We start from the raw sequence: 21707 nt of genomic DNA on the forward strand, positions 1-21707 counted from the left end.
AGTTGAAAAGCAATAAAATGTGTTAAGAATGTGTCAAATTGTACAGCATAAATGCCTTGCATTTCTATCATCAATAGAAGACGAAAAAAATAAAAAAAAAAAATCTCAAAAAAAATTCTGAAACTTGAGGAAATTTAAGTGAGTGGATATTACCTGGCATTAAGGAAGTACTATAGTTATGTTGCTTGCAGCAACGATAATGCACCCTTAAGTGTTGGAAATTCAGAGTGAAGAATAAGTGATGTGAAATCTGGGGTTTGCTTTCAGGTACTCCAATGGAGTAGGGAGCACGGATAGTATAGCAAAGAGGTAGAAATGAAACAAGATTGGCTAAATAATGGTTTTCTAACTCTCTTAAAATCAAGAGCCAAAAAGTGTTTGTGTATCCTTACGTAATGTATATGTGAACATGTGTTCGAGTGTGTGTCTGAATATTTCACTGTATAGGTTAAATATGTATTTGAGCATGTGTATACATACACACATACTAAAATTATATATTTATTTTTAAATTTAATGTATCTACTTTTTCTATGAGAGAGAGATAAAGAGAAAGGGAGAAATACAGTCACTCCCAACAGGGTTTTCATACTGTAACCCACTACTGGTCTGAGCCAGGGTTTTCATACTGTAACCCACTACTGGTCTGAGCTAGTCGGGAAATGAACCCAGGACCCTTCCCACATGGGTCCAGCTGTGTCACATCTGGTCGTATGCACCCATCTTAAACACTTCTGTTTGTGACAACATCTTATATATTTTATTTTTGGCAACATCTTCACCAGCACACGTATACATGTAACTTTTTTTTCCCCTATCTGTCTGAATGCTTCACTAAAGAAAAGATAAAATGTAATAATTGTAAGACTGTTAAATACTGACATATATAAACTGCCCGTGGGAGAGTAAATTCATGCAATTTTTCTAAGGTATCATTTGACAATAACTGAAGTGCATGATCTTTAATTTAGTATTCCTGCTCCATGTACTTATGATGAAGAATTAATCAGAAGTCATATCAAACACTTATGTAAATATTTTCACTATAATACTATTAATAGATTAAATATAAAATTAATTATATACTTTTCATTAGGGAAAAATTACGCTATAAAAAAACTAAAGCACAGCTGACAGCATAAAAGAAGATATGCAGAAATAGAAAGATATATTATGCTGTTTAAGAGAAAGAGGCAATAATCTAAATACATGTACTATTTTAAATTATTCTACATGATTAGTAGCCACGCAAGTCTGTGGAAATACATTTAAATCTAGACGTATGTATTTATCAATGAAATTTTGAAATCTTAACTGATAAGCACATATGCAAACTATGCTATCAGCCAGGATAAGTGAACTTTTGCTCCAGTAACAAGGGACACCATACATCTCAGAGATTAGAGAAACAGGTGTTATTCTTTGCTCAGAACATTCTGGATCTTTGCTTTGTGTGCTTCTATTTTTTTATGCTAAACTCAGCCTAATGAGACTCCAACTGTCTGGAACACTGATGGACAATGAGGAAAAAACGAAAGAACACACCGAAGCATCCGTCTTCTTGCACAATGCCTTGAAGTGTCCTGCGTTGCATTCACTCAGATTTCATTGAGCCCAGCAAGTCATTAGCAGCTTGTGAGTTCAGAATTGGGGAAGTACAAGTCCAAGGAAGGAGGACAGTGGCACCTGCTGCAAAATGCCAACCTGTGAGAAGAGAAATGGAGAAACTGAAGCTTCAAAACACTAAAATATTTATGAATTAAAGTGAAAATAGAACTCCAGAAATAGGTACAGGTTTACTGCTCCTAACAACATTAATAGTAACCTAAGTATTTTATAATAAAATCATTTTAATGAGTGATGAAATAAGTATTTTGAAACATACATGAATAGGGAAATAGCCAGTCATTTGGAAAATAAAGTAGTCAAATCTATATGTTAGATATAACCAACATTTTATAATATAAAGAAATTGAATTACTAGAATAGATGGGTGTAAACATTTTATGTATTTTATATGGTAAAGTCCTTTACAAGCAGGGCATAAATTCTGGAAGCATGGAGGTGGACAATATGGTACTGCTAACTGTGATCTCATTTGCCATATATTAGGTCTCCAGCACAAACACATCTTGCATTAACTGAAACTTGTACTCCCTTTCCAACAGCTGCTGGAAACTCCCATTCTACTTTTTGCTTCTGTGAGTTCAACTTTTTAAACGATTTACTTGTTAATTTGCTGTAAGTCGAAGAATGTGCTCAACAGAGAGGAAGAGAGAGAGAGAAAGTGAGAAAGTATCCCCTGGTTGGGGATGTTGGCCACACTACAACCCCTCTCCTCTATTTTCTTGAGATTCGGAGCACTCACATACCTGTGTGCTTTTCAAGCTGTTGTGTCCAGGACTCATCCCACGTGGGATCCACTTGCTCTAAGCATCACACCAGCAGGTCCAGATTTTAGATCCAACAAGATCATGCACTATTTATCTTTATTTTCTTTCTGGATTATTCTAATTAGCATAGTGCTCTCCACGTTCATCCACGGTGTTGCAAATGGCAGGATTTTCTTCTTTTCAAAAGCTGAATACTATTCTGTAGTGTACATATGTATGGTAGGGGTAAAACATTTTCTTTATGCATTTATTCATCATTGGACATAGTGTTGTCAAATCTTGGCTATCATAAATAATGCTGTACTGAACGCGGGAGTGCTTGCTATCTCTTCAAAATACTTAGAGGTAACATTGCTACAAGGTAGTTCTCTATTTTTAATTTTTTAAGGGGCCTCCATACTATTTTTTTAAATGGCTATACTAATAGACATTTACACCAGTAGGGAACTGGTAGGAGTTCCCTTTTCTCCACATCCTTGTCAGCATGCATTATTTTTTGTCTTTTTGATAGCAGTGATTCTAACCAGGGTGAGGTAATATCTTAAGGTTTTGATTTATATTTCACTGATAATTAATGATGCTGAGCAACTTTTCATATATTTATCTACATGTATGTCTTATTTGGAGAAATGTCTGTTTAAGTCTTTTGCCCATTAAAAAACAAACAAAAAGAATTACCAGAGGATACATGTGCTCTCGAAAGAAAGCAAGAGAGGAGAAAAGCGAAAGCAAGAGGGGAAAAGCATGACCATCCCCTTGGGGGGATGCTCATGCAAAATCCCTTCTCTTCTAACTCTTTTTTCAGGATTTGGGCACATCTATGAGCCCAGTGTATTTTTCAAGCTTTCCAGTCTGGGACTCAAGTTGCATAGTAGGGATCCAGCTGCTTTAACCAACATGTCATTGGCTAGTCCCACTTTGCTTATTTTGTAATCAGATTATTCTTACAATCTTTTGCTACTAAATTATATGAGTTTCTCATATATCTTGGATATTTAGTCAAGTTATCTCTGTGCTAACAAAAACTGAGACAGGGCCAAATGGTGACATAGAGGTAATGCAACTGGACCCACGTGGCAGGTCTTGGCTTCATCTGCAACCTTACTGAGCACACAGCCCACTGAGTGCAAGCCCATGATCTGAACAGACTAAATCTTATTGCATAAAGACCCTCTTAAGGGTGTCTGTCTCTCTGAACCCTTTCTCTTCTTTGCACTCTCTCATGGAATAAATAAACATATGGGGAAAAAAAGTGAGGCAATTTGTTGCCAACATGTCAGGAGATCTGCACTGCTAGAAATTCTTTTTTTTCTAAAATTTATTTATTTTTATTATTTATACATTCAATCATTATACATCATTTTGCTTGTAAAGAGATTTTACCCAACATGACATATGCCACACAGCAGGCGAATTGAGGATACTGTATATGACATCACCAATAGGCAACAAACCATATCCATGTCCCACAAATGTTTTACTTCTCCATTTTTCCCCAAATTTCCCTTCCTTCACTCTTCACCTCTCCCACTCTTCTTCCACTTTTTCCCCAGGGTCCATAAAAATTTTGAATGCTCCTCCAAAATTTCCATCTCTACCATAGAGTGTGGACAGTTTGTGTATTTTTTTTTTTTTTGTGAGAGTTTTTTTGCTTGAACTCACCAGAAAAACGAATAGCCTGACTTGCTTCACTCAGCAATAAATCATTCATGTTCATCCCCTTTCTATCAAATGCCAGGGTCTTGTTTCTTTTATGGATGAATAGTATTCCATGGAGTATATATGCCACACTTTTTTAATACATTCATCTGTTTGTGGACATTTGGGTTGGTTCCATGACTTAGCAATCATGGATAATGCCACAATAAATATAGTTGTGCAAACGCTTTTCCAACTGAGTGCTCCCTGTCCTTTGGATAGGGAGTGGAATTGCTGGATCATATGGTAATTCTACTTGAATGTCTTTAAGAAAACTTTATATTGTTTTCCACAGTGGTTAGACCAATTTACATTCCCACCAAGAATGTAGGAGAGTTCCTCTTTCACCACATCCTCACTGTTACTTACCATTATTGTTTTAATTATTATGGCTTCATAATATATTTTGGGATCAGGGAGAGATGCCACCCACTCCACTCTTCTTGCAAAGGATGGCTTTAGCAATACATGGTCTTTTATGATCCCAGACAAATTCTATGATTGTCTTTTCTAGATCTGTGAAGAATGTTTCTTGTAATTTTGTAGGGATTGTATTAAATATGTACAATAATTTGTATAGGATTGCCATTTTGATTATATTAGTTCTCCCAGTCAGGAACATGAGATGTCCTTCCACCTTTTTGTGTCATTTTTTATTTCTTTAATATTTTTATAATTTTCTTTTTAGAGGTCCTTAACTTCCTTGGTTACTTTTATTTCTAGGTATCTTATGCTTTTTTGTGGCTATCGTAAATGAGATTACTTTCTTCAGTTCTGTCTCTCTCTGCTCGTTGTTTGTACATAGCAATGCTATAGATTTAAGTTAATTTTGTATCCTGCCACTTTAATCTATGCATTTATTACTTCAAGAAGTTTTTTCATGGATACTATTGGGTCTTTTATGTATTAAATCATGCCATCTGCAAACAGAGATAATTTCAACTCTTCTTTCCCTGTTGGAATGCATTTTATTTCATTCTCTTGTCTGATTGCATTGGTTGGGACTTCCAGTACTATATTTCCAGTACTATATTGAATAGCAGTGAAAAGAGTGAGCAGCCTTGTCTTGTATCAATTTTGAGTGGAAACACTTTTAGCTTTTCCCCACTCAGTATAATGTTAGCTATAGATTTTTCATAGATGACTTTTATTATGCTGAGAGAAATTCTAACAGTGGTTCTTCAGATTGGAGGGAAATTAAACCAGTGAGAAACTTAGTTGTATAGCCAGGGATTATGAGCTCCACATATCACGAACAAATGTCTATTTTAGGCGGTGTATTATTTTTTCTTGTAATTTGTTTTTAAAATCTAACTTTAGAAAGAATAAATGACACTATAAAGTAAGTTTTGAGACATAGTTAGAAGTAACAGGTCTGAAGAAGATAGCAGAAGGCAACAACCTTAGAGATAGATACTTACTTATTCCTATTTTGCAGAAGAAGAAATGAGCAATGCAGGTTAAACAGCTTGCTTAAAGTCAAATAGCCAGTAATTAGAACACATGCTCTCACTCCTGCTTCTCTCACTCTTACTATCACTCTCTTTTGTTAATGTTTTATGGCCCTTATGTAATCAGATTCTTACATTATGTTCCTGTGATGAGTATGATACTGTCAGAGTATTAACTATCACTGAGGATATTAACTGTCACTGAATGTATTCAGTATACATTTAAATTCAGCATTGTCTGTAGGTAATGTGATATTTTTCTCCTGTTTAATTAAATGTTTTCAAACATTCAGAATCCTTCAAAATTCACAAGATTTCACGATAATACTTGTTCTCATTAGAATTTCATCCCAAGAACCCACTCAAGAAAAACAAAACAATACAAAACAAAACAAAAAAAGACTTCTCTAAGGCATTAATTTCTTAGGCCCTAGATGAGAAATGTTATTTTCCTTTTGTGACTCAAAAGTCTTGACTTTTACAATAGTAACATATTTGGACCAAAAACAAAAGCAAAGGGAACATCGGCTCATTTCTAAATTTCCAATCAGCAAGTCCATGGCAGGGGCTGACCAAGTTTAAGTTATCTTACAAAAAATATGTAAGATGACTTTTTTTTTTTTTTTTGTAATTTGTAGAGGATGCATTCACTTACCAGAGAGAGAAAAAGCACCTTCCATAAAGGATGATCATACTCCAACCCCTTCACCTCCAATCTTCCTTCCATTGGAGATTTTTTGACACACATGCACATGCACTTAGCATGTTTTTCGGACTGTCCAGTCCAGGACTCCAAACAGCCACCTTAACTTCCACACCACTGGTTGACCCAGGAAATGACTTTTCAATGTATATTATCTACATCCAAAGTGGAACTTAAAGGTATTATGTAAATTCAAGTCTTTAGATAATTCTTATTTTTATTTATTCATCTATTTATTTTTTATTTACTTTTTTATCTCATTTTCTTTTATACAATCAAACTATTTAGCTTACAAAGTGAATATTTCAACATGTGAACATTTCTCCCTAGTCCAGTTGATATAACTATAAAATATATACTGAGTGTCCACACTCTATGACTGAAAGTGATTGACTAAAGTATATAGAAACACAGTAAATGGATGTAAATACAGATATAGTGTGTGTGAAAGAGGAGGGTCTGAGGAAGAACATTTAGAAGAAAAATAGGGAGGCAGAGGCAGAACATTAATGGGACAAAGAAATGTGGTATTATCTGTTGAAGATAATTCTTTTTTTATTTGTCTCAATTTTAATATAGTTTTTAAAATTAGATGCTTCTAGACATTTTTATTCATCCCAATAATTTCAAGCTAATTGTTGACTTATGTATTTTCATTTGTATCTTTGATTATCCCTTAATTAAATAAAATAATTAAAAAAATAAAAGTTAAGACAAAGGGAAAGTATAAGTAACTGGAAAGGTCATTATACAATCTTGGGTGGTCATGTAACAAAAAAGAAAGAAATTAAAAAAAAAGAAATGCTTCTAGATTGAAGGAAGAATTGAGAGGATAGCACAGACGTTACTCATGTTCCTCACAGCATTCTCCTTATCATTGACATCTTACAACAGTATGGTTCATTTTCTATATTATTGAACTGATATTGGAACATTGTTATAAGTTCATACATTATTTCCTAGTTTTTATCAAATATCCTAGAATCCCATCTAGGGTACTACATTACAGTTATTAATTATGTCTCTTTGGACTCCCAATATCTCTAACATCTTCTCAGACTTCTCTTGTTTGTGATGACCTTAGAATAAGGACTTTATTTCCTTGGAAAGATGAGGGGAAGATGAGTTCTTTTCCCACATGGATCTTCAGGATTTTGAGATTGAGAATTATGCCAGGCAAATCAAATAGGAAGCCAGCACATAGAAGAAGCTGTACACATGCACACATACATATTATATATATCACATATATAATAAAGATCACATATATATGATCCATATGAGATATATAATCTATGTCACATATCACATACTTATCAATATATTCATATAGTGATTATATATAAGATATATCACACACACATTGTGTGTATACTTGTATACATATACAAGATAAAATACATATATAAGAAGTAGTTCTAAGGGCTGGACAGGGTATAGTATTAAAACACAATGCTTGGGGCCAACAGGTAGCATAGTAGTTAAGGCATTAAACTCCAACATGGTTAACTGTGGTTTCAGTCTTGAAACTCATGCTGGATGCAAGTGTGTGCATGACCAAAATCCTGAGAGGTGAATAGAGAAGAAGGGATTGTAGTCTGGCCATCCCCCCAGGGTGTGGCTTCTCACTTTCTGTCTCTTCAGCAAGTGCACACACCCTATAGCAAAACTTTTCAAAAACAAAACAAAACCATACACTCTGTGAGGCCAACCCACATGAAAGGTTCCAGATTCTCATCACAAGATCTCCATGAGTCTGTTGGGTATGCATATGCTTAGATCCGGAAGCTGGAGGCGGGTCAAGGTGTTGAGACCCCAAAGGGGTCTTTCTGCCTGTCTATTTCTTTCCCTCTTTCTATGGAAGAAATAAATAAATGTATAAAAATAAATATGAATAAAACAATAATAATTCTAAGTTGTATTAAATAACTTCAAATAAGAGAAATGCTAATTTGACTGGTAAAAGATTTTTTTTGACCTTCAACATTGCTGAATCTCTAGATCTCCTTTGATTATACTATTTAGAGCCATGAACTGATTGAAACTAGATTCACTACTGAAGAAAATGATAAATGCTTCATCCATCCTCCTATCCAAGAACTCCTGGCTTGTGAATGGAAAAGTTAAGAAAATGAATACAACTTTAGAGATGAGAAGAAAATATTTGCCAGTCACATATTTCAGATAGTGCTTGTATTTAGAATACATAAAGTGCTCTCAAAACTCAATGTCAAGAAAACAAATAATAAAAAAGGCAAAAATATTCAAAAGACATTTTACTGAAGATGCATAAATGGCAAATAAGCACTTGAAAATTATTCAACTTCATTAGTCCTTTGTGAAATGCAAATTAAGTAACCTAATGTGTGCACAATCTTTAGCCATACCATGAAATAGTGGGACTATTACTCTGAAATCAAAAAGAATGTATCGATACAACAAAATGAATAAATCACAACTAAACTGAGTGAAAAGTGAGAAGTACATTTCCTGAGTGTGTGTGTGTATATGTATATTCCTATGTATTAGAAAATTTAGAAAGCAGATCAGTGCTTTCTTAGTGATGATGGGAGAAAGGAATTATGAAAGAGCCACAGGCCAAGGGGTTGATGGATGTTCTTACTCTCCTGATCACTGAAGAGCGTATGTTAATGGCCATATTGTCCAGTTTCTAATGTGTGATTTATCATTTCAATTACACCCCGTAAAGCTTTCAAAGCTCCAGGTTGTATACACATTTTGAAATGCAAAACTGAGTCATCCTTTTCAAAATGTTTTCTATAATCTATCTCTCTTGTATCAAAACATCTCTATGATGTATTCCTAATGACATCTGAAATTGGAGCACAAATGATTGCTTGAGTTGCTTACAGATATTTTTTGTTAGTCTTTTTCTTTATCTCTCTTGTTTAACCTTTAATTAAGCTGAATTTATGATGAATAACTAATTGTTCTAAGTAGGGTCCTGCTGAGTAAAACATGGTGTTTAGTCTAGTGGAGCCTGCAGATGTCGGCTTTGTTTTGCCATCACTCAAGATAATTGAGTATTCCTGGCAGTTATTCATTAAAGAAGATGCTTTTATCTAGAGTCTTTGTTAGAATAGCTTACTTACAGTAGGTATTATGAAGCCTAAATTCCCACACTACTTAGAAAGGAAATTCAAGGGCCAGCAGGTGGAGTGGTGGTTAAGGGTGCTGGACGCCCACATGACTGCCTACAGTTTAAGTCCCAGACCTGGTAGCTTGCTTTCTCACTTTCCCTTTCTCTCTCTCTCTCTCTGTCCTCTCTGGTCAAATTAAAATGAAATAAATGCATAATTAAGTAAGTAAATAGAATAGTTCTTAATAAAAAAGAAATTCAAATCCACAAGTAAAATCCCATTAAATAAACCTGCTTATCTTACTATATTTTATAGATTTGTAATAAAGACTCCTCCTTCCATGGGACGTTAGAAAAATTATTTGGTAAGAATGGTTTGGAGTTATAACCATGACAATGATTGATTCTAAACACTTTTAAGATATACAGATGACTACTGTGAATTAAGTGTCTGGGTAATATGACCTATACCTACTTCCTCAATTCACAGATATAGATTAGAATATTTTTCCAATGAGACAGAAAAAGAGAAGAAGAAACAGAGGGAAAAAAGAGGTGTGTGAGAGAGAGTTTTAGTTGTTGTTGTTTTTTCTTTTTTTTACAGAGAGATTTTTGCCAGAGGGATAGTGTGCTCACCAGAAAGACGACAGAGATAGCAAGCAAGAAATAACCCTCCAGGGGGTATGGCCATGAATTCCTTCTCCATTCTTCTCTCGGGATTTTGGGCACACACACACACACACACACACACACACACACACGCACCTGCCAAGAGTTTAAGTTGCCACATCTGGGATTTGAACAGCGGTCGACTATGAGGGAGTACAGCAACATAACTAATGTCTTACATCTGCTAGTCCCAAGATGTAAGTATTTTTGACAAGTTTCTGCATGTTGCAATTCTGCTTCCCCAGCCTCTCTGCTAGCCAGGACCACAGGCATGAGCCATTGTGCCCGGTCTGTTTAGGTTGGGCTTAGAGAACAGCCCAGACCCCCATGTGGCCTCACTCACAGTGCAGGCACACTGTGCCTTAGCAGCTGTGCCAAGACTATAATTTAATGACATATTTCCTCTGATACATTTTACCTTTGGCAGTGTGTTTACTTGAATATTCTTAACGGAGGTGAACTCAAACCTGTGGGCAACAATTTGCATGTCTAAGGAACTCTAATTTTTAAAATAAACACCTAGTTTTACAATAGTTTAAAATTACAGAAAAATTGCAAAGGTAGTCTGAAGAGTACCTGTACATTCTACTCTCTGTTTCCCTACTGTTATTCTCTCATATCCCATGGTATACTTGTCACAATGAATGAGCCCATAACGATACATTATTATTAACTAAACTCCATGTATTAGTTGGATTTGCTTAGCTTTTTTCCAATGTTCTTTTTTTCTCTCAAAGGATCTCATCTGGGATAAAACATTGATTTTGTTCATCGTGTTTTCTTATAAAATTTATAAGAAATACATAAACCTTCATATAAAACTCTTCCTACTGTTGAGAGACTGCCTTCGCCCCTGGATCAGTAGTCAATGGAACTGCACAGAGTTAAGAGACATGTATTTCATGTGATCATTTTCCCAGACTTGGATTCAGATGAAAGCTGAGTCATCTCTAAGCCCCCAGCTTGTGAGTCTGAACATGCTGATTATTTCCTTCAGTCTTTCATCTTCCTTCAACCTGGTGTAGCAATGCTGTCTTAGCTGTCTTGGCTATGCTGGTCTCTCTCATAGGAGCATCCTGCAACATGGCCTTGTCTCCATGCCGGGAAAAACCAAGGGACAGCATTCTGTGGTCTGTGCATGGTGCTGAGCAGAGTGAAGGGCAGCTGTCCCCATCTGATGTGGCCCCTGCATTTCTTGGAGGCCACATTGCCACAAGGGTGGTGGGCAGAAGGTTCCCTGAGCAGCTGCAGACATTGGATTCTGCTGGTAGTTAGAACTAATCTGAAGTACAGAAGTTTTTTTTAAATTTTGTTTCGTTTTAATTTGCTGATGGGATTGTGTGCAAGAGAGAGAGAGAAAGACAATGTGAGAAAGTGGACCCCCTAAGGAATAGTCATGCCACAATCTCTTCCTTCTTTTGAAATTTGGGTATGCATGCACACATGCCCACAGTGTTTCTCAAGCTGCCAGATATAGGACTTGAACCATGCAATTAGTCATGGGGAATCTCACTGCCTTAACCACCACGCCACGGTCTGGCCCAAATATGTTTTTATTTTAAAACACAATATATGGGACCAGCAGGTGACATGGAGGTTAAGGTACTGCATCCCACATGATGGAATCCACAGTTCAAGTCTCAACTCAGTGGCTTGAAAATCATGCTGGGAATGTGTGCATGTGTGCCCAAAATCCCAAGAGGAAAATGGAGAAGAATGGGTTGCAGCATGGCCAACCCCCTCAGGGGATCATTTCTTATATTTCCTTTCTCTTTGTCTCTCTGGTTAGTACACATGTCCTATAGCAGAAACAAACGAACAAGCAAACAAAAACCACATTTGTACTTTCTCTCTATAATACATGACAGTTTTATTATTTCTGTATGATAATTAAAATTGAGTAGAGACGCCAGTTGGTGGTGTAGTGGTGAAGGCGCCGGACACTCACATGGTTGATTGTGGTTAAAGTCAGGACCTGTCAGTTTGCTTTCTCACTTTCTCTCTCTCTGTCTCTCTCTGGTGAGCACATATACTCTATTTTAAAATAGTAATAATAATAATAAATGAAATTGAACAAGTAATTATTTAAAACTTGAGTTGAATTGGAAACCAGCAGTTAGCGTAATGGCTATGTCACTGGACTCCCATGTAGTCGACCGCGGTTCACATCCCGGACCCGGTAGCTTAAAACTCACACCGGACGTGTGTGCGGGCATGCCCAAGAACCCGAGAGGAGAATGGAAGAGAAGGGATTGCAGTGTGACCATCTCCCCTGGAAGGTGATTTCTCGCTTTCTGTCTCTATTTCTCTCTCTGTCTGTCTGGCGAGCACACGCGCCCTATAGCAAAAACCTCTCAAAAATACAAACAAACAAACAAAAAAAAAACTTGAGTTGAATTGTAAAAATCTTAGGGACACTTGAGTCTTTAGAAATTATTCAGCTTAATGGCCCCCAAATCATGGATTTGCAATACTTTTTATATGTTAAGAGTTACAGACATCTCTCTATGTCCACATTCAACAAGTCAGTTTCCATGTTTTATATTTTAAAGCATCACAAAACAGACCAGTAGCCCTTTCAGCACAGATCTCTACTTCTGTGAAGGAAGCTATGACATTCTTCTTTAATCTGGTGTCATGGACTGGTTCCTGTGGTCTCCAGTTGTCTCTGACGAGAATTTGTGACCCACCCCACTGTCCTGACCTCTCCCTTCCCCAGTATCATGGCTGTTGGTGACCTTGTGGGGGCAGCATTGTGCTCTGGGTACATTCTCATTTCACCTCTTTATCATTATTTCACCTCTTTAGCATTGTCTCTGCAGGAATCTACATTTCCTGTGAACCAGGTGAGACAGAGTCCAGAAGGGAACCTCTGTTCTTTTATTGGACTAATTAGACATATTCAGGGTTAGAACTAAGATTCTATGATGCACAGTTTCACAACCTTCTCAGAAGCAGCTTATTGAAGATCTGATAGCTAACCTGGTTTTAAAAACCTCAGATTCTCATTTACACTATCAAAGGGTGTATCTAGAAAACTAAATGCATGCGGAAAAAGAAAGCATGTGGAAATAAATCAAGACTGGCCAAATGAAGGCAGCCAGGGCTACTTATTCAGTATGTGCTGTAGCGACCTGACTATTGCTACTTGCACTAACAGAGACTCAAAGGGGAGGCTTCAGGTCTGCTCTGATTGGAGGCTGCTGACCTGGGGAAGCTGGAGGTGGGATAAGAAAGGAGCAGCCCACTTGACTGGTTAGGGGATCCTATTTGCTTTCCTCTGGTTCCTCCCAAGTCTGGAGCAAGAACAAATAACAGGGACGCTGTTTCACTCACCAAGGCTTGGCCACGTGGGGCCGGTTGTTACAAAGGTTGTTGTTTGGCTGCCAGGGTCATTGCTGAAGTTGGTGGTCTGATTCTTTCAGTCTCCTTCCAGAGAGCAGGCTGGGTACTACAAATAATGAGTTGGTCTCCTGGGCAGGTTGTGGGTCAGAATTTTATTTTCATGTATGGCCTGACCATTGTCTCGCTGTGAATTCAGCTCTCACAGAATTGATTTCTAGAATATAATCCCTTCTTTTAAATAATGCTCAGATCAGAGGGTCCCCCAGATATCAACGATCCACATGACATCATTCTCAATCTGTTATTCTTTCGAGGTTTGCTTCATGCCATAGCGTTTTGTAAGAGACGTAGGCTACAGCTTAGATTGCAGTCTGTTTTAAATTAAATGAAGTAGTGTGTTTTGGTGGTGTGGAGATAAGTCTGTGAAATATCAAATTTAAATGTATTTCTGTTCTCAGAAATATTCAGTGAGTTGGAAAAAACACATGATATAGTCAGTTTTAAAATAGGCCTCGCTGTATGGAGGCTCTGGTACTTTGCAGAGCGCACATTTATCTCCTGTATGATAAATCAAATTAACACGGAAGCGTGGACTCCAGTCCCTCAACAGCGCGAGAATGCAGGGCTTGTAGGATTTGTGCTGTGAACAGCAAGTGGCTAAGAAAGCCAAACAGAAGATGCAGAAAATTGAATTGCGGTGAGAGTAAACATACAGGAGATAATAAATATTTATTTAAAATTACATTTCTCTGTATTTGATGAGAAATAACTCATGGAGTTTTTCCTTTTTCAGCTGGCATTGATACACAGCCTGGTGGGAGCGGGCGGAGTTCGACCAGTGAGCTGTTTATTCCCTTCTCCTGAAATTATTCTGAATTCTTTGTAGGCAGAAACGAGTTTTGCTTTTTCTTCCTCCTTTACTACCACCCATCCCTGTGCATGAACCTCACATGTATACTCTGAACAAAAACAAATAAATAAAAATACATAAAAAAGGTGGGAGAGAATCCAGCTCATAGAAGGAGCTAGTAAATGAGTAGATACAGCAATGAATGAATGAATGACCTCACTGACTTTCACTTGTTTGTTCTAGGTGTGGATGAAACATTTTATATCACACGGCTATTCAGTCTCTGGTGTGCTTAGATTATGTTCTGCACTTGAGGCTCTAGAGAGCCTGCTAACATTACATCCGAGTGATATCGGTTGGAATACACCACCTCAAGTGAACACTAGTGTGTGCTTCTCATTAGGACTGGTTGGAGATCTTTGAGTATAAGTCACTTATCAGTTAGGGTCTAAAAAAAGGAAAATGGGACACTTTGTAAGCTTTTAAATAGACCAGTTTAAACAGAGAAAGCTAAACAGTGCTGTTTATATATGTGATGCAAAGCTGAGAATCTAAACTGGAGTCAGAGAAGCCACCCAGGGTGGGCCAGCAGGATGCTGTCCCCTCTAGTTGGAGGACCAAGGGCAGAGGTGTCATGAGAGCCCAGAGCTGGGGTCACGCAGTGGTAAGGGCAAGCATGAAATTCTGTCTGGATACAGGGGAGATCTGGTCACCACAAGGCTTCACCAAAGGCAGAAAAGAAAGGAAAAGCCCTGGCTTCTTCCTTCCTTCACCCTCCTGTTTCCCTCTAGAGATCCTACTGGTTGGATCCTGCCAGGGACAAAGATGTCATGGAGAATGGGAAATGCAGTTTGCAGAGATCAATCCTGTGGCAGAGAAAGAGGCATGGAAGCATGGAGGAGGGGATGAGCACAATCAGCTTCAGAGGTAGACAGGGTGAGGGAGAGGAAGAGGGAGAGGGAGAAGAGAATGGTGAATATCCCTGGCTCTACAGTGGTTTAGCATGTGGGTTTGATCAGATTATTAATTCAGATGAAGAAACCCACTTCAGGGGAGTTTTCCTGACTACCTGATAGGCACGAAAGATGAATTCCAACTCTCTTTCCAACAACATGAAAACCAAAACACATTCTTCAGTTCAGTCCAATAATTTAACAGGGTCTACATTTTCCTTCCTTTGTAGACTAAGAATTCAATGATCTTTTTTGTGATTTAATATGATTGTTACAGCATTGCCCCAGTAGCATCATAGACCCAAGAAACAGTATGTTCTACTTTTTCTCCTCACCCACGGCAGTTGCTAAATTAGAGCAGTGACCTTGGGACTTACCTTGTATGTGTGGGAGACAGGACGATGGCTGGATCTCCTTTCAGCTACTGTGGCCCTGGTCATGGCTCACTGACTTCTCTATACCAGTATATACGCTGCTTCCTTATTTCATCTCCCTTCTCCCTTCTTCCCTACTCCTGCACTAACAATGCACTCTCTTTCTCCCAGGCAGGATCCAGGCACTCAAAATTCTCATTTATGATGAGGCTTTAACTAGCCAGATCTTGCTGATAACTAAGTGCCACACCCTCCTCAGAGTATTTCTTTCACAGATAAATAAGGACTCACCTCTTACAGGATCTTTTCTGTAGAATCAGTAGTGGTTTTCAAAAACTTAACAATTACTAGCCAACTATCTTAGTTCCATAAAGGACACAGAAAATGTAGGGTATGTAGGAATAAATAATGAGATCAAGGACCAGCAGGTGGTATGGAGGCTAAGATGCCTGGAACCCATATGACTGACTGAGCAGTTCAAATCTGAACTTGGCAGCTTGGAAAACATGTCTCCTCATGGAGGCCAGTCCTTTTCCTCACGCCTCTGACTTTTCTTACCTTATTCTGCCAAGTGTAATACCTCTCTGGGTATTACACAGACATAAGCAGGTTTAATTGGTCAACATCTCCGAAATTGATCTCTCCTAAATCTTAGCATTTACCCCTCTCATGCAATTACCTCTAGCCTTCCTTTTACTCCCAAACTTCTGGAAAGAGTTGTAAGACTTCCACAGAGAGCCACTGCCTCTCTGCATCTCTGGGTTCTCCTGCTTCTCTCTTCTGGTTCTTTTCTCCCCTGACACATCTCCGAAATTGATCTCTCCTAAATCTTAGCATTTACCCCTCTCATGCAATTACCTCTAGCCTTCCTTTTACTCCCAAACTTCTGGAAAGAGTCGTAAGACTTCCACAGAGAGCCACTGCCTCTCTGCAACTGTCACTGTGCCTCATTCAGGAGGGGAGCTATCCTTACTGTGCCCAATGGAATGATGTTGACTGGCAGCTGGAGTTGCACCACTTTTAGAACTGTCTGCCCCTACTTCTTTTCTGCAAGGATATGACGAAGCTCCTCAGAGAAGGTGAGTAAAGCTGAGAAATATTTAGAAAAAGAGGAAGAAATTCTGAAATGAATGGTACTCGAAGGAACTCACCTAGTAGGTCCTGTGAGTTTTAATCTTTACACAGAACTATACTGATTGCACCATCTTGTGCCGATGATGACCCTGGCTTAGCGTTTTCTCCTCGGCATTTCAGGTAAGAGTGAATGAGTCACTAATTAAACTAGAGGTAGAGGAATGAGAAAGGTTGCAGTAGCTGTGGGATAGGAAGGTGTAAGTGGGACAACTGAAATACTGAATGGGAACAGGCCAGAGCCACTGAAGTAAAGTCACACTTGTATCCCATCAATTCACTCAGTCATTTATTGCTGAGTGAGTTCAAGGTTGTTTACTCAAGACATATCAGATCATTGGAAAAGTTGTAATGTACTTTTGCATAAAAAAACACGGAAAAATACGTCATGACTTTTCCAATGACCCAATACTCTGTGCTGTCCCTGTGCCTGGCAGTGGAGAACGCTCACGCAATATTCAGACCCGTCTAGTGGAAAGGCCATCCAAACCTAAGCGATAATACATGTAACATGTGAATTGATTTCTGATTACAAGTGCTCATTCCAGCCCAGTGAGGTCATGAAAAGCTTTCCTGAGGATGTCATTCTAATCTGAGGGTTGCTTTTCTCCCACCTGAGTAAAAAACCAGTAAAAGTAAACTGGGCCAGCAGAGGAGCACAGGGAGTTGTGAGGGGATGCCTGCAGGAAGGGTACCCCTTGGAAACCCACTCAGTTGGAGCTCAAGATTCTAGAAGATGACTGTCCGATAGAGTTGCAGAGTAAAGAAAGCCTAAACTTGTCTTGAGGCAGAGAAATCCTTGAAGCAATTTGCATTTTTAAAGGAATTGCAGGGGAACCAGCAGTTAGTGTAATGGCTATGTCCCTGGACTCCCACGTAGTCCACCGCTGTTTTGCATCCTGGACCCGGTGGCTTAACACTTACGCTGGCCGTGTGTACGTGCGTGCCCAAGATCCCGAGAGGAGAATGGAGGAGAAGAGATTGTGGCCTGACCATCCCCCCTGGGGGGTGATTTCTCACTTTCTGTCTCCATGTCTCTCTCTCTCTCTCTGTCGTCTGGCGAGCGCATGCACCCTATACCCCAAAAAAAAAAAAAAAAAAAAGGAATTGCAGGACTAGCTGTACTACAAAGAGGAGGAAGCAAGCAAATCAGTGATTAAGAGCAGGTGAGGGGTGCCAGCACCACAGCTGCCTTGTGGAGGGAAAAAGGCAGACACCTCTGGGCACATTAAGAGAGTAGAACTGTCAGGGGGTTGGAGAAAGTCTCACTATGTAGCCTGGTCTCATTATTTCACGCATGTGATTGAAGATACCGTTGTCCTTGTCTACCACATTGATTTCTACCAGAGCAAGTACAGAGAGGTGAAGTAAAGTGGCAGTGAGGTGGTAACTGTAGCAGTCGGGTGTTCACACTCCCATAACTTTCACTTCAATCCTCCTATAACATTCAATTAATGAACTTGGTCCAGAATGACAATTTTTATATTAGCTTCCATTTATTAAACATCTGCTAAATGTTTTACATATTCAATCTACTGATCTATAATTTATATATATTTAACTGTGTTTCCAATTTTGTATGATAAATAGAATCTATGGGAATTAGGCAAGTTCTCATCTAAGTGGCTGAGTCCTGGATCTGGAGTCAAGCCTGGGACATCTAACCCCAAAGCCATGTGTTAGGGGAATCTGCTTGGGTAGACTTTCATGGGCTCCTGCTTCTCTACCTCTCCTCAAAGAGCCTGAGCAGGAACTCTGAGAAGAATGAGCTAGGCATGCTTGACTCTGCTGTCCCTGAGTACCACTTGGCAGACACCTGCCTGCCCTAGCCTGTCTGCCCACAGGAAGAGGGAGTGTTGCTGGTCCCCAAGTTTCGCTGAGCACCCTTTCCTCCCATAAATGAGGTTGATACCCAAGGTCTGCCCCCACCCTATCCTGGGTGACTTCACTCATGGCTGCTGCTCGCTGATGTCATGCACTCTGGTGAATGCAGAGAAGCATCCGCTGCACCATGGAGACATTCAGGTGGGATCCACTGTGTAAGGCCAACGCCAAGGCCAGCGGTGGTGGCCTCTGCTTGCAGATGTTCCTCTCCACTTTGCCTGAGTCCTCATTTCCTTAAACTCCTTTCAAAATATTAAAGGCAATTTGTAGAGCAGTTTTACAATTGCTATTAGAAATGCTATAAAATCATGACATCGATGTACTCTATTTGCTCAGGGTACATTTTATTGCATTTAATGCTTCCTCTCTGCTACTCTCCTGGTGGTTCATTTTCATGTAACCTTTAGTGCTGCAGTTCTCTTTTTGTGAAATCCTTTCCTTCACTAAGCAATGCATTAGAAGAAATTTAATTCAATGTGTTTTACTCTGAATTTATCTTACAGTAGAAACTTTCTGTAGAAAATGAGCTAAAAATCAGCATTTTATTTTGATCAGAAAATGCAAGTTGTTGTAAAAAAGGAATTTACTTTTTAAGAAGAAGAACCAAACATAGAAAGTATTTATAGTATTATGACCTGAATTTCACTGCTTTCTTTAGAAACTAGGACTGACATGATAAAAATTTTCTCTCTGATGTTAACTGTGACAAATTATTAGAGCAACAAAAATTGTGCAGGCTCTTAAGCATTTGGGTATATATTTTTCAGCACTGAAAAAAGTCAAACCCATCTTGTGAAGTGCAGGTATGTTGGGTGCTTTTTCAGGTGTCCACAGTGATTGGGAAAGACAATTTTGGAAACAGCAGGATTAACATTTGTCCCTGACTTTGCAACTATTTATTCACTGTGGGATAATACTTTACTTTCATTCAAACCCTGGATGGGATCAGGGTGGGGGGGCGAAGCTGCCATGGTCTCTTTGTAGGTGAACTACAGGAGAAAAAAAAATAATAACCAGTAAAGAGGACAGAAGGAAACTTTTACCAGTAGTGGATATGTTTATGGCATAGATCGTGGTGATGGTTTCCCGAGTGTATACTTATTTCTAGCGTCCTCAAGTTATAACACATGAAAAATGTACAACTTTTTGTATGTCAATCATATTTCCATAAAATAGTTAACAATAAAGAGAAATTGACCTGGTTGATCTTTTTTTTTTTTCTTTTTTTGGGAGAGGTTTTCGCTATAGGGCGCGTGCGCTTGCCAGACAGCCAGAGACATAGAGACAGAAAGCGAGAAATCCCCCCCCGGGGGGGATGGTCACGCCGCAATCCCTTCTCCTCCATTCTCCTCTCGGGATCCTGGGCACACACGCACACGCGCCCGGAGCGAGATTCAAGCCACTGGGTCCGAGACGCGAACCGCGGTCGACTACATGGGAGTCCAGCGACATAGCCATTACGCTAACTGCTGGTTCCCCCTGGTTGATCATTTTAAAGTTCCATATAAAATTCTAATAAATATGAGTACAAAAGCTTTATATTCTTAAAAATAAAGTAAATATAAGATAATTAAAATGCACACCATTACTTTTTTGAAAAAGAGAAAATAGAGATTGATTTACAAATTCACAATTTGGGTGGCTAGCAAGTCCGAAGGCATCACAAAATGATGGAAAGAGAACTTTCAGCAGAGTGTGTCTTGCATTCATGAGTTTCCATTTCTGCCTCATTTCCTCTCCCTGCATATACACCAAAACTCAAATGCCCCACTCTGGGACACTTCCAGTCTTTCGGTTCCTGCCATAGAGTGCAGACATTTAGTATATGTTAAACATGGATATACAGTGCCTCTCCTTCGTAGTCTGGCTTGCTTTGTGTAGTATTGAATCTTCTTTGTCCATTTTATATCAAACTCCAGGGTCTCATTGTTTTTTATGACTGAGTAGTACTCCACAGTGTATATGTGTGACACTTTTTCAATCCATTTATCTGTCTGTGGACATTTGGGTTTATTTCATGTTTTAGCAATTGTGAATGATACTTCAATAAACATGGATGTGCAAGTATACCCCTATCACCTTAGTTTCCTTTTTTAGTTTAGATTTTAGACTCTGGGTTGAGAGAGAAGCTATTACATTTTGTAAGTGTTCTAAGATAATCCACTCTATCGTAAGGGGAGATACGTAGGAAAAGAGAGCCAAATCTGTCTCAAATTCATCAAGCAGTTGTTTTTCCCTCCAGTGAAGTTATTTTTAACTGTTTTACTCATGACTTGCATAATAAATGCTAATCTTAAAATTAAATGGCAACAAGCTTTCCGTTTTTTGTTTTGTTTTTTTTTTCTGGTGTTCAAGATGTCGAAACAAGGATGTGGTGGGTCCTCCAGGACAAAGTTTCAGATTTCCCTGGGTCTTCCAGTAGGAGCCATGACTGACTGTGCTGACAACACAGGGGTTAGAAATCTGTATATCATCTCTGTGAAGGGGATCAAGGGATGGCTGAACAGGCTTCCTGCTGCATGGCCATGGCCATGGTCAAGAAAGGCAAACCAGAGCTCAGGAAGAAAGTGCATCCACCAGTGGTAATTCAACATCGAAAGTCATACCAGAGAAAGATGGCATGTTTCTTTATTTTGAAGATAATGCAGGAGTCATAGAAAACAATAAAGGTGGAATGAAAGGTTCTGCCATCACAGGACCAGTGGCAAAGGAGTGTGCAAACTTGTGGCCCAGGATTACATCTAATGTTGGCAGCATTGCATGATTCTCCAGTGCGTTTGTAAAAAACAACAACAACAAGAAAAACAAAACATTAAAAACTATTTGTGTCTCCCCCCCAAAAAAATACATGACTAACAGTGAACAAATACCAAAGAGTAGTTTTAAAAGTATTTTAAAGAGCATTTTTTAATGAATCATCAGAAATTTAATATTCAATATGCACAAAAAGTTCAAGGAACATTATTCCACACATTTATTATACACACATTCATGTATATGTATATATGTATTCCATTTATAAACAGGTATACCTCGGGGATAGTGCAGATTTTTTTTTCAGAATATTAGCACAGCAAATATCACAATATGACCTCCATTGTTTTAATTCAGTCTTCTGAATAATTTGCTGTAGCTTCTACATCAGCATTTGCTTCT

The 21707-nt window shown here is 38.6% G+C and overlaps 1 pseudogene; it reads left to right on the plus strand.

The window, feature by feature from the left end:
• The first annotated feature begins 20906 nt into the window (after positions 1–20906).
• Positions 20907–21315, plus strand: LOC106734340 (60S ribosomal protein L23 pseudogene; annotated as a pseudogene).
• Positions 21316–21707: the final 392 nt, after the last annotated feature.

The sequence above is a fragment of the Tupaia chinensis genome, unplaced genomic scaffold (assembly GCF_000334495.1).
Source record: "Tupaia chinensis unplaced genomic scaffold, TupChi_1.0 Scaffold000096_1, whole genome shotgun sequence".
In the NCBI taxonomy this organism is placed as follows: domain Eukaryota; kingdom Metazoa; phylum Chordata; class Mammalia; order Scandentia; family Tupaiidae; genus Tupaia; species Tupaia belangeri.